Source organism: Diadema antillarum, unplaced genomic scaffold (genome assembly GCF_040938485.1).
Source record: "Diadema antillarum isolate AM-2024a unplaced genomic scaffold, OU_Dant_1.0 seq00000550_RagTag, whole genome shotgun sequence".
In the NCBI taxonomy this organism is placed as follows: domain Eukaryota; kingdom Metazoa; phylum Echinodermata; class Echinoidea; order Diadematoida; family Diadematidae; genus Diadema; species Diadema antillarum.
The window spans coordinates 3,489,246-3,505,527 of NW_027271495.1; the positions used below are offsets into that span (position 1 = coordinate 3,489,246).

At 37.4% G+C, this 16,282-nt stretch overlaps 1 protein-coding gene and 1 long non-coding RNA gene across 2 annotated transcripts in view; both read right to left on the minus strand.

Annotated features, from left to right (window-relative positions):
• Positions 1-16,282, minus strand: part of LOC139734860 (cytosolic carboxypeptidase 6-like) — a 111,486-nt gene that overhangs the window by 62,321 nt on the left and 32,883 nt on the right. The window lies entirely within an intron of this gene.
• Positions 9,152-11,220, minus strand: LOC139734859 (uncharacterized). The gene is made up of 3 exons (XR_011711188.1): positions 11,088-11,220; positions 10,657-10,788; positions 9,152-9,818 (listed from the first exon to the last, which is right to left on the minus strand). It is a non-coding gene; the product is annotated as an uncharacterized lncRNA (long non-coding RNA).

Genomic DNA, 16,282 nt, shown 5'->3' on the forward strand with positions numbered 1-16,282 from the left:
GCTTGTAACTTCTCACAAGAAGCATTTTTGTTTTTGGTTTTTCTAAAGAAATTATCACAGAGGTTGCCCAGCAACCAAAGTTATCAAGGACTGCAGAGACTGCTGCTGAGCACCAGGATAGCATATACAGCAGGTCCCTCAGAGTGATGAATTTTGTTATGTTATGCCTCTGTTATGCTCTGAAGAGAAACATGAGTAATCCTTAACAACACACTTGACATTTAAAGAGCAGAGGCAATGACATGTAGAGAAAACCTCCACAGGTACATTTTTCATTGTATTGTGTGATGCTGTGTACATCTCATGACTGTAGATTAAAATAAAATCAGTGAGCAGAGCTTGATTTATAACATCAGAGAAAGATAATTTGTGAGTTATTACATTCACAGGCCAATTACCAGGTATAGCAAAAGAGTTTGACAAATGAAACGTTTTGAAAGATGGGTTGCTGCTATGCAATATACTGCAAGAATTATCAGAGATTTGATCAGGTTTATCTCCATATAAATTACACTGCACCCATACAACTTATGTTTTCAATTCTTACATGTTAAAGTTACAACAGGGAGTAGCTTTTAAACACGAAAGGTGGCTGTGTGTAGATGCACAGATTCATTTATCATATGAGAGAGAGGAAAGACAAAGAATTAAAGAAAAGAACACAGAAAATGGACTGGAACCAGTAATGTAAAAACCCTGAATATCACCTAAAGCCCTTGATACTCAGAAAAGATAACTGGTATCAATAAAGAGTCTCTAACTCACAGATCATCATAATTTTGAGGAGAAAAAGAAAGAGAAATTGGTTTTCTTTGGATGTGTGTGCACTGGAGGGAGTGTGTTGGATCAGGTTCATTTGTCAGTTAATTATAATCAGTAGGATCCCCGCATCAATCATGGGAAGAAAGGAGATTAGGCGGAAGTCTCTCCCGGAAGGAAGTTCTGTGTGGCTGGAGAAATCGCAGCTTGATTCACGGAGCACCGTATCTCATTCTCTTCCCATCACTCTCTCCTTTTCTATCTCTCTCTCTCTCCCTCCCTCTCTCTCTCTCTCTTTCTGTTTCTTTCTCTCTCTGTCTTTATCTGTCTCTTTTCTTCTTTAATTCAATCTCTCTCTCTTTCTCTCCTCTTTCTAATTTATTTTTCAATTCTAGCTATCAAATTCTCCAGATTCATATTGGTACATTGTTAAGTCATCAATATATGCTTATTTGGGCAAAACCTTGCTAATATCACTTTTATCTGTCTGTATTTCCCTATCTTTTCCATTCCATTGGTGCTACCATAACCTTCTTCCCTTTTTTCAGTATATCTTGCTATAAACGTTATCTTGTTCACTTGCACTTCTTTCTCTTAAACTTGTGTGTAATGAAATCTATTCATATAATCATGCAATATTTCCCAGCAGTAAATCTAAAAGTATCGGACATCTATACAAAGCAGGTCATCAATCTTCTAAAATCAAAATTGACCAATACACTAAAATAGACATGAAATTAATTATCATGCATTACATCTTGCAATTCAACCTGTTGTATTCTACATGTATACATCATGGTGTGCAATATTTCAAAGATCTGCTTTTCTCAAATTCTTTCCCTGTATACAATCTCTCTGCGAATAAGTTAAATCTTAACACCTTCCTTTGGGCTCATGGATGTCAGGGCAGATTCTGTCATGGTACTTCACATAATTTTCCTTCTATCACTCTCTGATCTTTTAGATTCATGTTCCTTGATAGTTGTTGTTTTATTAAGATACCTTCTTATGAATTCTTTTGCAGTATTTCCCGTGAAATCCTTGGCCTGCAAATGTACAATTTTTATCAGGCATAATGTTCCTATCCTTATGTCAGGTGAGACAGGCTGAAAAGCTTGGGCAATGCTTTCTTCTTAGTCCTCACTAAGTTGCTAATGTTCCCAATTGATCACTTCACATCCCATCTGGCTGAAGATTGCAATCAAAACTTGAGTACACATATTCCAAAGGCTCCCATCTACCTGGCCAGTATTTTGCCAGCATCAGTATTGTATTCTAATACGATGTCATAAATATCATATGTTCAGAATCACTTTGGTAATTCATATCATGGCATTTTCTAATAACAGAAACACATAGTGACCTTTCTTTAGAAACTTGCAACACAGACTTAAGTGTCAGGAGGAATATTCTTGTTCAAATACAAACCTTTGAATGCTCCTGCGTATATTCTACATCAGACTATACATGTTATCACCTGTTCACAAGCTTTCGACTGTCAAATCTTGAACAATCATCTCTCCTCTATACTCATATATTCAGGGGGGAAAGAGCTATGAAAATAAGAAATATAAATTGTATCTATATGTGTTTAACGTCTTGATAAGCGATATCAATACTAATAAAATATTGTTAATGGTCTCTTTATTGAGCAGAAATTGTGATTAAACATGCCAAATAGTATTTCAGTCCCACATAACATCTGCACATAAGTAATTGTTCCCAGATGACTTTGAATATTATTAGTTATCCCCTGCTTGTTCACGAAATACGGGCAAATATCTACGGTCTGGTGCCATATTCCATGAGGCCGAAGGCCGAATGGAATATGGCCCCAGACCGTAGATATTTCCCGTATTTCGTAAGAACAAGCAGGGGGTAACGATTTTATCTTTTAGTGTAAGTGCTAACCTTCTTCTCGCTGATTTCCCCTCGTGAATGATGTTGAAATCGCCGGCTGTCAGCCATGACCATGTTGACTATAGGCCTACGTCTCGCGAGCTGATTACTGTATGCGCGCATACAATGTACAAATACGTACAAGCCATAAGATACTGCAGTAGCCAGATACGTAAGTTGCTGTTGCCGTTTATCAAGCGTCTAGTGGTCTCAGGTATGTGCGTAATACGCTTGAGGACCACGCGCTGTCCATTTGTTTTGTACAGGATTAGCGCGCACTTTCCTATAAGCGTCTTTGGTACACGCGCAGCTAGCGGTGTAATATGACGTCATATCACGGAATACGGAATATATTCAGTGGTGGATTTAGCGCATGCGCACAATATGACCTTATCACGGAATACGGGATATATTCAGTGGTTGATTGACCAATGAGATTACAGAATTCACGATCACTAAAAGATAAACACTCTTATTTCTGCGGCGTCAAAAATAACTCGGAAAGTGTGAAATGTGACTCGGAAATGGCGCCAGCTGGGAGTCAACTCCTTCCGAGTGAAAGCTACTCGGACTTCCGAGTCAGATGATTTCTCTCGGATTCCGAGTCACTTTCTGAGTCATTTCTGTAGCGTCAAATTAACTCGGAAAGTGTCAAATTTGACTCGGAAATGGGGTCTGTTAGGTGCAATCTATTCCAGCAAAATGACAGGGATTTCCGAATCAAAAGATCACAATTTCACTCTGATACGGTGTCGTTTCCCGCATTGTAAGTAACCCATTTTTATGTAGTAATGACTCGGATTAGGTGTGCTCTTTTGTAGAGGAATGGGAATGGAGGAATACATAGAAGTTTTCATCGGTGAATACCCACCTCATTCACAACAATCATATAAATAATTGCCTGAAACATGGTCTTAACAGTCAGTTTTATTTAGGGCAAAATGAACTTTCGACACGGACACATTGACTGGTAATGGCGTCGCCGTATGCTGCCGTACGGTAGCTCGAATTAGCAATCAAGATCGTACTATGTGTATTTTATGCATGCACAGTGGAGGTGTAGCTAGGTAGGTTCACATCTATTGTAGATTGGTTCTAACGTATAGCATATAGCCCAGGGCTACGTACAATAAAGGTACGAGCTACCGTACGGCCGCCTACGGCTACGCCATTACCAGTCAATGTGTCCGTGTCGAAAGCTCATTTTGCCCTAAACAAAACTGACTGTTTAGACCATGTTTCAGGCAATTATTTATATGAGTGTTGTGAATGAGGTGGATACTCACCGATAAAAACTCCTATGTATTCCTCCATTCCGCATTCCTCTAGAAAAGTGCACACAAAATTGTCCATCTTGAAGACAAAAAGTTGCAAGACATCTCACGGCCGCGGCGGATCGTCGAGAAATGACGCCTTTTTTTTTTCCATGGGGGTACTACGTCACATAGGACACATGACATGTTTTGTCCAATTGTAGCGCGTGTATGTCATGTACACCGCGCTGGGTATTTCTGATGTGACTCTGCGCAGGCGTAAAAAGTCCGATAACCAAAATGATAACTCGGATTTGAGTCAGAAGTACACGGTTGGTGTTAAATTTACACGGATCGGAGTGAAAAGTTTTTGACTCGGATTCAGAGTTGAAATTTTGACTCGGCAGAAATAAGAGTGTAGACAATGATAAGAATGCAAGTTTGTTTACTTCAGGTAATTGTTAAATCGCTCCTATCATGGACCATTTCTTACTAATCACAGGAGTACCCTGGGTCTGTACTTTCTACAGGCAGACAAATTATCACAGTTGGACAGTCTACTCAATGTGCCTGTGAGATATCGCTGCTTCATTAACACCAGCCATGTTGTGCAGATACCCACAGGAGAACAAAGGTTAAAAAAAGTAAACTAAACAAAACAAAGAAGGCTGGCAACACAAAAAGAATAATCATTAAATGATTTACAGCATTTAATTGTTCACCTCATATCCCCCTCAAGTGGCATTGCGCAACTACCTAACCTTTATCGACGGCGGCTGAACGAAAGGTGGTGCTTTTATTCTTCCTTCTCCCATTGTGCTGGGGAAATTAACTCCAATATTCGTTAACGGATGTCAGCTCATTAGTTCGCGAATTTATATCTCGCACAATTCCATGATACATTATTCACAAGAGCCCTTTGTGTGCACAGGGTTGAGGCCATAAATGAGATTTTTTATGACAATGTAGAGTTAAGTAGATTCACTGACTGAGGCAGGATTAGATGAAGAGAGGAAATTAATTGTTTTTGTGCAGCTTGGTAACACGATAGCTCTGCTTGCCATTGTTGGGTTGATGTTGTCTACATGTACAGTATGCATTTCAACTGGAATGAAATGATATGCACATGTTTAATGTGCTGCTTACAATAGCCAGGATAACGAAACTGTTGAAGTGATCTCGCTTTATATCACACCTGCCACCTCATAGAAAAAGAAGACCATCCTCATTTACTGATAGAGAGATTTACACAATTTGTTGCAGGCCTTTACACTTAGTTTAACAAAAGCAACAACAAAACATACTGTGTGTATGTATAATATTATTACATAGATTGATAGATAGATAGATAGATAGATAGATAGATAGATAGACAGATAGATAGATGGATATATAGATAGATAGACAGACAGACAGATAGATAGCTGGACAGACAGATAGCTAGACAGACAGATAGATAGATAGATATACAGATAGATATAAATAGATCCTAGATAGATAGATCATAGATAGATACAAATAGGTAAATAGATAGATAGGTAGATAGATAGATAGTTAGAGAGATACTCTCTTAATTTCTAGGATTTATTTTCAAGTCCTAAGGATTTATTTCTTTAAGTCCTAGCGGACTGTAAATACAGACAAAACCTTAGGACTTAAAAGTAAGTCTTAGCTAGGATTTAAAAATTTAAGTCTATGTTCGACTTAAATTTCAAGTCTATAGGATTTATTTTTTAAGTCTTATTAGATTACATTTAAATCTTTCTTAGACTTGTTTTTAGAATAAATCCAGCTTGGATTTAAACGACGAAAGACTTATTTTAAGCGACGAAAGACTTATTTTAAGCCTTCCTTGGATTTATTTCAAATAAATCCATCATGGATTTAAACTCAGACTACTGAAAATGACAGCCAATTGATGCACTTTCTTCACATGTAAAGGTCTATTTATTTTAACAAAATCAAACTGATGCATTTTTCACAAACATCGATAAGTTACAAAATATACAGATGATTGTCATACACATGTAGGCTCCAGAAAAAATGAAATACGACATGATGAAAACAGAGCATATTTTGCAATAGTCTCAGATGGTCACATCTTCACATTCATGTTACTGATGCTTCTTTCACTGTGTTCTGTAAACAAGTTACTAGACGACTGGAACCTTCATTGCCAAATAGATTACTTTTTTTCACTTTTTTTTTTTAAATCTTGCAAGATGACTCCATACGACTCGATTCACTTTCATTTTATGTATTTCTTTCCCTGGTGAGCATCGTTAAGTCTTAAGATGGAAACTATGAACAAATATAAGATTATATATGAATTCTAATAACTTAAATTTTAGAAATGATGCTGTGTAATAAACAATACAGCCTCCATTAAGTTGACGTTTAGATTTACACGCTTTGTACGTCCCATGCATGCAATTTAAAGAATTATTTGATTTTTTGGAATGATGCATAGTATAAATTTAATCAAGAGGGAAGTAAAGGCCAAAATTAGTGTAATCAAATTAGAAAAGAGAAGAAATTTCCCTACACAGAATGGTGTAAAGACTATGAAAATCAGCTACGAAATAAGGAAGATATGCCTCTTTTCAATTTCACACATTTCCAGAAAACAGATCTTGTCCAGTCTTTATGAACGTCCAAATGAGGGAATTGATGTCATTCCTTCAAAATATTTTTACACTTTTCACCTGCATGTATTTGCATATTCATACGGACTAGTCAAGAAATGTTTTCTGAAAACGTGTTACATTTCCTTATTTCTTACCAGACTTCCCTAATTTTTCCACTATTCCGTAGGGAAAATTTACAATTGAATCCAAACTGTATTACATACAACAGTAGGGAGCAAGATCTATGTAAACTCTGAAGTAAATTCACCTTAAAACGTTAAGAAGCTCAAATAACAATTAAATTCTAAAATTACTTCTAAAATTCCTTGAATATCGATTGTCTGAAATGGATTTACATAAGTACATTTCCATACTGCATTTTGGTAGACAAAATGTTTGACAAAAGAATATACAAATTCCTGCTTAATCTATTGATATTTAAGAATCCATCTCAACTGATGACAGGGAACCATCTCAAGAGACTGTTCAAGTGAGATGGACCACTAGTTTCTTAATTACTTTGATGTCATATCTCGTAACAAAGCACTATGTTGAAGTGATGCAATCTGAATTTTTAACTAGAATTATCACTCATTGTGATTAATATACCCCCACCCACAATTGAGGGAATTAGCTCAACCAGGATTATTTTTTCTTACTTTTTAATAAAGAAAAAAATTACCATGGCAATGCACTGTTCCACCTCTCAAATCAAGTGCTCAAAAACTGAGTGAGCAAGATAAATAACCTGACGATTTCTATGGTCTTTACTAAAAATTGTGTAACCATGGCAACACAATGTTGGACATTAAGAAAAAAATGAAGTTTGCACAACTATAGGCCCTATATCATAGCCGTCATATGTGCCAAATTTCAAGCTAAATGCTAAAAGGGTGAGGGGTTTAGTTGAATTCACATTAGAGTATCATTTTCATGCAAAATATACTGTTACCATGGCAACACATTTTCCACACTGACAAAAGATTTTTTGCACATCTAGGTAATGTAGAGGTAACATGTGCCAAATTTGAAGCCAAAATGCTCTAAACAGAGACAGGAGAATCGAAATGTTTGTATGATTTTCATTGAAAATGCACCGTTACCATGGCAACACATTGTTTAACAATGATGAAATATGAAGTTTGCATATTTCTGAACTACAATGGTTGCATGTGCCAAATTTCAAGCCAAATGCTCAAAGACTGAGGGAGTTACCTGAATCCAAAATGTTTTTGTATGATTTTCATTCAAACTATGTTGTTACCATGGCAACACAATGATCAACAATGACGAAAGGTTAAGTTTGCACATGTACGTACCATAGTGGTCAGGTGTGCCAAATTTCAAGCTAAATGCTCAAAGACTGAGGTTGTTACATGAATCCACAATATCTTTGTATGCATTTTAGTGAAAAGATGCTGTTACCATGGCAATGCATTGTTCACCATTGATGAAAGATTAAGTTTGCACATGTATATGCTAAAGTTGTTGCATGTGCCAAATGTCAAGCCAATTACTCAAAGAGTGAGGGAGTTAACTGAATCCACAATATTTTTTGTATGATTTTCATTCAAAATATGCTGTTACCATGGCAACACATTGATCGACACTTACGAAAGAATACGTTTACACATCTACATACCACAGTGGTCTTTTGTGCCAAATTTCTAGCTAAATGCTCGAAGACTAAAGGAAGTTAGCTGAATCCACAATATTTTTGTATGTTTTTTGGTTTAAAAAAAGCTGTTACCATGGCAATGCATTGCTCACCACATTGTTTCCATATCTATATACCATAGTGGTCATGTGTGCCAAATTTCAAGTCAAATGCTCTAAATTTGTTTAAGGTGCCCATCTGCACTGAATCTATCCTTCCTCGTGGGTTCAAGCACATACTTTGGCTGGAAAACCAAAGTTTATTTCTTTATAAATAGAGAGTTTCATATTAAAGTGTTTAGCCACAACGTCATAATGAAAATAGCAACAAATCAGCGCTCAATAAATGTGATGGACAATGGCTCAACAACACTGTGGGAGTGATGAAAATTAGGCAATCGTTGAATAATTACAAAAGTGTTCAGGGGAACTTAAACTTTCTTCTTTCAATTTAAATCAATGCGGATCTGGCATTACTTTTTTTTTTTCATCATCAACCAGACATAATATACAGAAAACAAGCCAAAGATGAACAATAAATAAATTGAAACTGGACATGTATAAAAACTTGAAATATTGTTGAAATGTTCACGTAGCAATGCAAATGCAAAAGTGAGGCACACACATACATGATAGCACCTCTAAAGGAAACATTGCGGCATTAACTTTCCTTATTGTGTTATTTTCATTTAAAAATGCACACAAAAAAAAAATTACAAGGAAACTTTACTACAACCAGGGCATGACAGACATGCTTCTTGTGTGCATGGATTTGTAGCTCAATATAAATGGAAAAGTGAGGCACACATAACATAACTCAATATCCATGAGTCAAACATTATGCATGATAGTATCTTCAAAGGAAACATTGCAGCATTTTACCTGTGTTACTTTGATTTAAGAATTCACCAAAAATTAAGAAAACTTTAAGAAATATTGTTGAAATGTTCACGTAGCAATGCAAATGCAAAAGTGAGGCACACACATACATGATAGCACCTCTAAAGGAAACATTGCGGCATTAACTTTCCTTATTGTGTTATTTTCATTTAAAAATGCACACAAAAAAAAAATTACAAGGAAACTTTACTACAACCAGGGCAAGTCAGATATGCTTCTTGTGTGCATGGGTTTGTGGCACAATGTCGGAAAATCTTACTAGCATCATACACTGACGTGTTCTTGAAGTTCGTGGCTAATGCCCAGAACGAAGCCCTCACTTGGGATTGTAGCAGTGACATGAATATGCCGCCACAAAATCAAAGAATGCTTCAAGCACCCAAGCATATTTGACGATGAAGACACAGTGGGCTTTAAAGAGTCTGTCAAATTCTTGCTTCCGGTCATCTCCAGCCTGGACTTAGTATGGTCTTGTCCAGGATGAGAAAATACTTGATGTACGTCTAGTCACTCCCTTATCTGACTAAGCAGGGCTGGCTGAAGGTGGCATCTTTAGCATCACTGAACTTCGCGCTTCTCGCTCGTGATGTATACGTTTCGCGCAGATCAACTTGGCGTTTCCCGTTTGCTAGGGCTTTCAGGTGGGAGAATCTCCAGATCAGAAGATGCTTGGGGCTGGGGTTGGAGTCTCTGCATCAGCAATGCCATGAACATTGGTTCCTACCTGAAAAGAGATTAAACATGTATAGCACTACTGATATTTCGAACTAAATTTCACTTGAATCGTTTGAGCAAATGACAAAGGCTACAATTATTATCAAATAAACTTTGCTTAACATAGAGGGAAGTTAAGTTCTCAGTGAGAGGGCACTCTGGAGGGAAAAAATATTAAAATATAATTTTACATATTGATCTTAAATACAATGTACTAATAACATATTCATCACATAACTTTTAGTTTGTGATGTACAAGTAAATATTTCTGATATATTTCGGAACATATTATTTTAAAACATTTTGTCTCATCTGGTAAACCTCAAAGCCTTGAAAAAAATTCCCAGAAATCAGATTACTTTTTGCCATCATCGGGGTGGGGCCTACTTGATATTTACATGTTCCAGACTCATAAGATATTTGATGTACATATTATTACAAATCAATAGAAGTCAGCATGCATTTTTAATCCGTAATTTAATGAATTTAAAAGAAAACTGTCAAAACACGGTAGATACCCCTACACAATACTCATTGCTGAATGTTCTAAAGTTTGTTTGAGAAGAATCGCTTCAAAAACACTGATATATCAGAGAAGAAAACTTTGCATTTCTCACGACAGCATGAGAAATTCAGATTTTTAAATTCCACCTGTTACTGAGTACATGCAGATTCTACACGAGTCTTGCTTTGTAAGATACGAAGCTCAAATATTCTTCTCTAAACATGAGCTGGTACTTAAAAGCCCAATGAAACATGCATATTGATAATTCTCAAAATTGGAAGCTCAATGATTTGATCATAAACTGATTTCAAGTCTATAAACATTAAGCATATACTGTACTTACAGGCACATAGTCATTCTGCACCAGGTACTGCTGGGCATCCCTCGGGAGCATGAGAGGTCCTCTCCCTTTCTTCTACATGGGGATGTTGGGTCTGTGAAGCATCGCTGCAAGTAGTGACATTCCACAAAATTCCTATAGAATGGAACACAACACAATTTTTTTTTTCAACTTTAAGTATTTCACCCATTCTCTTTAACATATTAGATATGACGTATTGTATCAGCTCTGACAATCCCTAACATTCAGTTTTCGACTTATTATCAATATCAGTCTATGAAGAGCAAACTCGTACACATTCACTTTCCTGAAAGGTGTAATAGCAATGAAGCATAAACAAATGAGTAAGTTTTACTCTTACACTTTGGACAGAAATTGTTCCAGTAATTATAATCAATGCCACAAGATCTATGAGGACTGGCGGAAGGACTTACTGTCTCCATCCATGTCTTCACATCTTCTTACGATGTCTTGCAACTAAGGGTGGTTTCGCTTGGCAAGTGCAAGATTCTATTGACGTAAAATGGCCCCCATCTGTTCACCATCTCCTGCACTTTTCTCGGTACAACTGGGCAAAGTCCGTATTGATCTGAAAATAAACACAAAAACTGTGAAATATCAGTGATGAGGAAGTGGAAAATGAAAAACAGAAACGCTTGACAAAAAAAAAAAGGAAGAAAACAAATATGCTTCGGGGGTATAAACGGTCGCCATAGCCACATTTCTAGATTTTTATGTAATTAATTATTTCTTATTGGTCTCGAGGGTTGTATTTCATGCTGGAGGAAAAAATGAGACCGATATCTCTGATTTTTGTTTCAGATGTTATTGTTAAAATCAATTTTTAGAAATACCAGGGATGTCTTGCATATCTAAACACCAAGAAGGGATAGTCCTGACAGAGTACTCCTTGGAGTACAAATTGACAAATAACAGGTAATTTGCATTCCCGTTATCTTAAAAAATATTAAAAGTAAAAAATAAAAAAAGGCCTCATATATTGTAAAACTTCACTACATTCTCTCACTGGTGTATGTGATGCTTAATGCATACATCTCAGCCAGAAGTGTAGATCTGTAGAATTTTTAAGTCTAGATCCTACTACTCAAACACAGATCACCACATTGATTATGCTACAAAGAGAAAGACTGGAGTAGAATACCTTTATCCAGGTGCGAAATCTTGTTCCATTGCACGAGTTAATCCCATACATTATTTGTTTCATACAACGCCTTCAACAATAACACTAACAGACTTACTAGTTCAAGAAAGAGTCTTGAATTCAGTGCAGAAATGGCAACCATAAGGCCTAGGTGTCCAGGCCTACTACTGAGTGGTAGTAATAATAGTAGAAGTATTTTCATGGAATGCAAATCAGTAGCACATTCACATTACATACACATGTACGCAGCCGAGTGCAAGTAGCATTGAAGTTGATTATTCCAGTAAAATGAGTGACATGATGCACGCTTGATAGTAAGAGTGTTGAGTGCACACGCCAAAGGTAATTGTTTATTGTGACATCAGACTCAGTAGACCTAGTCATGCAATGGAACAGAAACTGTTTATTAATTGTAGACCCCCTATTTTAATATGGGAGTCAATAGAAATTGGTGATGTCAGCCAATATGGCCCATGCGATAGAAGTTTTTACAGTTCAGAGCTTGACGCCACTGATGCACTGGCATTGCAACATTGGCGCCCTAAACCCTGGGGCGCTCATCACACAGGGGGCTTCGTGTTTGGGCTGGTCGCAGTTCTATTGTAGCGCCCATAGGGTCTACGTACTATTGGTGGCCTAAAGCAGGGAGCACCTCCCTGCCTAAACACAACGTTAAAAATAAAACCCATCTAACAGCATATGCCCTACATTTTATCACAGCATAGTGGGGCATGATAAGGCCTAGAACTGTGCCTTTCTACGTAGAAATTGACAAATTAAACCTTACAAGAGTGTAGGAAGGGGTGAACTGACACTAACTTGTTACTGTTACTCAGTGTTAACGACAGTTAACCGTTAGGCCTATGCTACAGTAGCCTGTTATGCCCATAGCTTTACCTTTCAGTCAAGACACCAACATCGTAAATCATTAGGTAGAATGGGCGCTTTATAAGAGTCCCTGTATTATTACACTTGTATTTGCAGTTTCACCGAAATAGAGCCCCCACAATACTAGTATAACGTTAGCCTACATGTAACTTGTTACAATGTTTGGATAGACACATTAGCCATGAACAGCTAACGTTAGCACTGGCGCTTCAGGGATGGACAGCGCTGTATACAGCGGCAAGGCTCAAACTCGCCAAAAATGTAGGGCGGTTAGTGCACATCTTAACATCTTTTATCCATGGTTACTGAGTCCCAGAGTTATCAAACACATTCTTAAGCATTCATACAGTAATATGCTCACCTTTAAGCAACTTGGTCAAGCTTCCGTCAGATCATGCCCTCAAAAAACTCCGGCCTGCATGACTTCTGCCTTCAAGACCAACTCAACTGTTCGAGTCAATAGCGTTTGTTTGCAAATGGTCGATGGTAGGTAGGTACGTACAAGTACTATAGTACATGCACAATGTACAGTGTGCACTGAATGTGTGTGTATGACTACGCTATCTAGCATCGCATGAAGCAAAGTGACGGCCAGCGCCAATTCCGGTTTTAGGCGGTTCAAGATAGCGCATGACGTCATTTACAAGTCATCTGATTGGCTGAAAGTTTAAGTCCTTGTTAGATTTAGATTGCGAACAGCTTCGACACTCAACTTTTAATCGAAGCCACCTAAAATAAGTCTTAAAGACTTAAAATATTTTAAGTCGTAAGAAAGATTTAAAATTTAAGTCCTAGAAATTAAGAGAGTAGATAGATAGATAGATACATGTAGATGAATAGATAGATAGATAGATAGATAGATAGAAAGATAGATAGATAGATAGATAGAAAGATAGATAGATAAATAGATCTCTTATCATCTGACATACTATGGCTACAATTGCAATAGTCACACTATGATGAGTGCACATACTTCGTATGATGTAAATCTGTCTTTTCAGGTCTATACTCAATTGGGAGGGAAAAGGCATTAACTCAGTAAACATGTGTATTGAGTTGACCTGTTTTTACAACTAACATCAACAGTCTACAATTCAGTGATAAACAAATGCTCAACCACTGAATCCTTTGTAACATGCTTTAAACGTTGATTTCTGCAAGTCAGAGCTCAGTGCTTTTTCACAGGGAATATCTTGTCGCCATATATTTTCTCTTGCCTGAAATTAAGGACCTTCTACCACAGTAGCTAGTATCTTTATCATACACATTTCAATGTTGCTATCCATCAAAATTGATTCTTTTTTTAATTGCTTTAGTCATATGTGATGCACTTGATTTGAATAAAGTCTATCATGCACATCAATATGATTTGTTTTCTTTTTGCTTTTGCAGCATTCATACACAGCAAAGATTGGATGTCTTGTATGCCTCCTAACTCCATAATATACACTATTAGTTGATCGTACATATACATGTACTGCAGTTGTTCACATTTACTAACTCCCAACTGAGGTTGTTTTTGATGAATTTCATCCCATCATCACAGTAAGCTCTGATTTATATCATAGAAGGGCAAACTATGGGGCATTTGTTTATAGACTGCCCAAGGGAATCCCCAATTCCAGCATGCCGACAACAAGAGGGAAAGTATGGTGCGTGGGGGTGGGAGGGGGCACCGATTCCTTGCAAAGATGCCTGGCACATATGATATGATCAATGGCTCATCCGAAGCTTTCTCGCAATGACTTTACAATGATGCATCCTGCTCTTCGTCGACCATTAAAATTTCAACATCAGCAGAGGAGCCTCATATCCTATTCTACAAGGCTCCTCAGGTCAAAGAGGGTACACAAAACAACAAGTTAAAATTTTCATGCCGTCACTATGACAACTGGACTGCTAACTCCTCCCCCCTCATCAGGTCCAATTCACTTCCTATGCCTCTCAAAAACCCGGTCACAACCCCACTCCCCTCCTCTCGACTCCATCCACCATAAATCAAACCAAGAAACATCTAACACCTCTGCACGATCTTCCACCTTGCATCGTTAAAATGTGATGAGCCAAGAGACAAAGGGGTACATTAAAACACAGCCCAGACCGCCAGACATGGGGTCTCCTCTCCCAATATTCTAGATGGGCTTAAAAGATAAATCTGCTTATTATGCTGTTATCTTCTTCTTCCTCATCATCCTTTTCTTTTTAAAGTGGAGAATTAAATCACATCAGTTTTACACTGGTATCTTGCATAATCAATGAATTCCCAAAAGACCAACATCCATTTTAAACACTATAAGCACCTTACAATGGCACTGCCTTCACTGTTTGCCTGTTGGCATTTACTCTCTCCATCCGTCCATCTCTCCCCCTCTCTTCTCCTCTCCCTCTCTCCCCTCTCTCTATCTCTTCCCCCTCCTCTCTATCTATTTCTCTATCTCTCTCTTACTCTCTCCCTTTCTCTCTCCTTTAATCTTATTTAGTAGCAATATCAACTATAACATCTAAATGTATCTATTTATACAATGGAGGATATACTGCAAACAGGTGGTGGAATATATTAGATCTTTCTTTTACCAAAAATTCCCCCGTTTTTCATCAAGCCAGTCTGGAGATACCATAGTGCAAGAAGCCTGCTGTGAAATGATATTGGTTAACTGACAGTCACAAAAAATTGCTTCCCTTAAAAAATATCAGTGACACACATGCTGTACATAATACACATACAGTATGTGTGCACCAAATAAATAATGGGTTATATAATGTTGTTTTGTCCAGGGGTGTCCTACTTGTAGAATGACATGTGAATACTGAGTACTGTATACGCTGAATATTTCACAAGGTTTTTATTTTCACAAATTTCACGAGTCAGGTGCTATTCGCAAATTCAAAGACATGCAAAAATGTTGATTCTGATCCCGACATGAATGTGAGGCGCACACATACATTTCTCCATTCAGTACTGTGCTCCATAATCGTGAATTTAACCAGTGCTCATGAAATTATCTGGAAGCCTTGATTCAGTATCCCATCAATTGATTTTGAAGTACCTTGGCTTTGCTTTTGTTGCATGTATACAATTTCACACACAGTAAAATTAAAGGGCTATATTGCAGAAGAGTGTGTATTGTTATTTAACTGTCAATGGAGCAATGAGTAGAATTTGTCAGTGCTCACAATATTACCACTGGGAAAATATCTGTTTTTCAATGGTCAAAATTGGGAGAAACTCTCTCCTCTCTCTTTCTCTCTCTCTTTCTCTCTTTCTCTCCCTCCCTCCCTCTACCAGACTACCAGGTTATTACATTTCTGTGGCATGGTCCTCTAGGGAATCGACATTATTCTAAACCAAAGTGCACAGTATGTTTATCACTACATTATGTCAATGAAAGGGGGAGGGTAAATCATTCTCAATGCACATCATGTATCCTGATCATTACTCTGTCCGTCTTAACTGCAAACCATCAGCCTTATTGCTGTATTTACAATATTGCAGGAAAAAGAAAAGCAAAGTGAGCTCATTGGGGTAAAGGCAAATCACTCACATTAGATCACAAGGGGGTGAAAATGTGTGCTATGCCA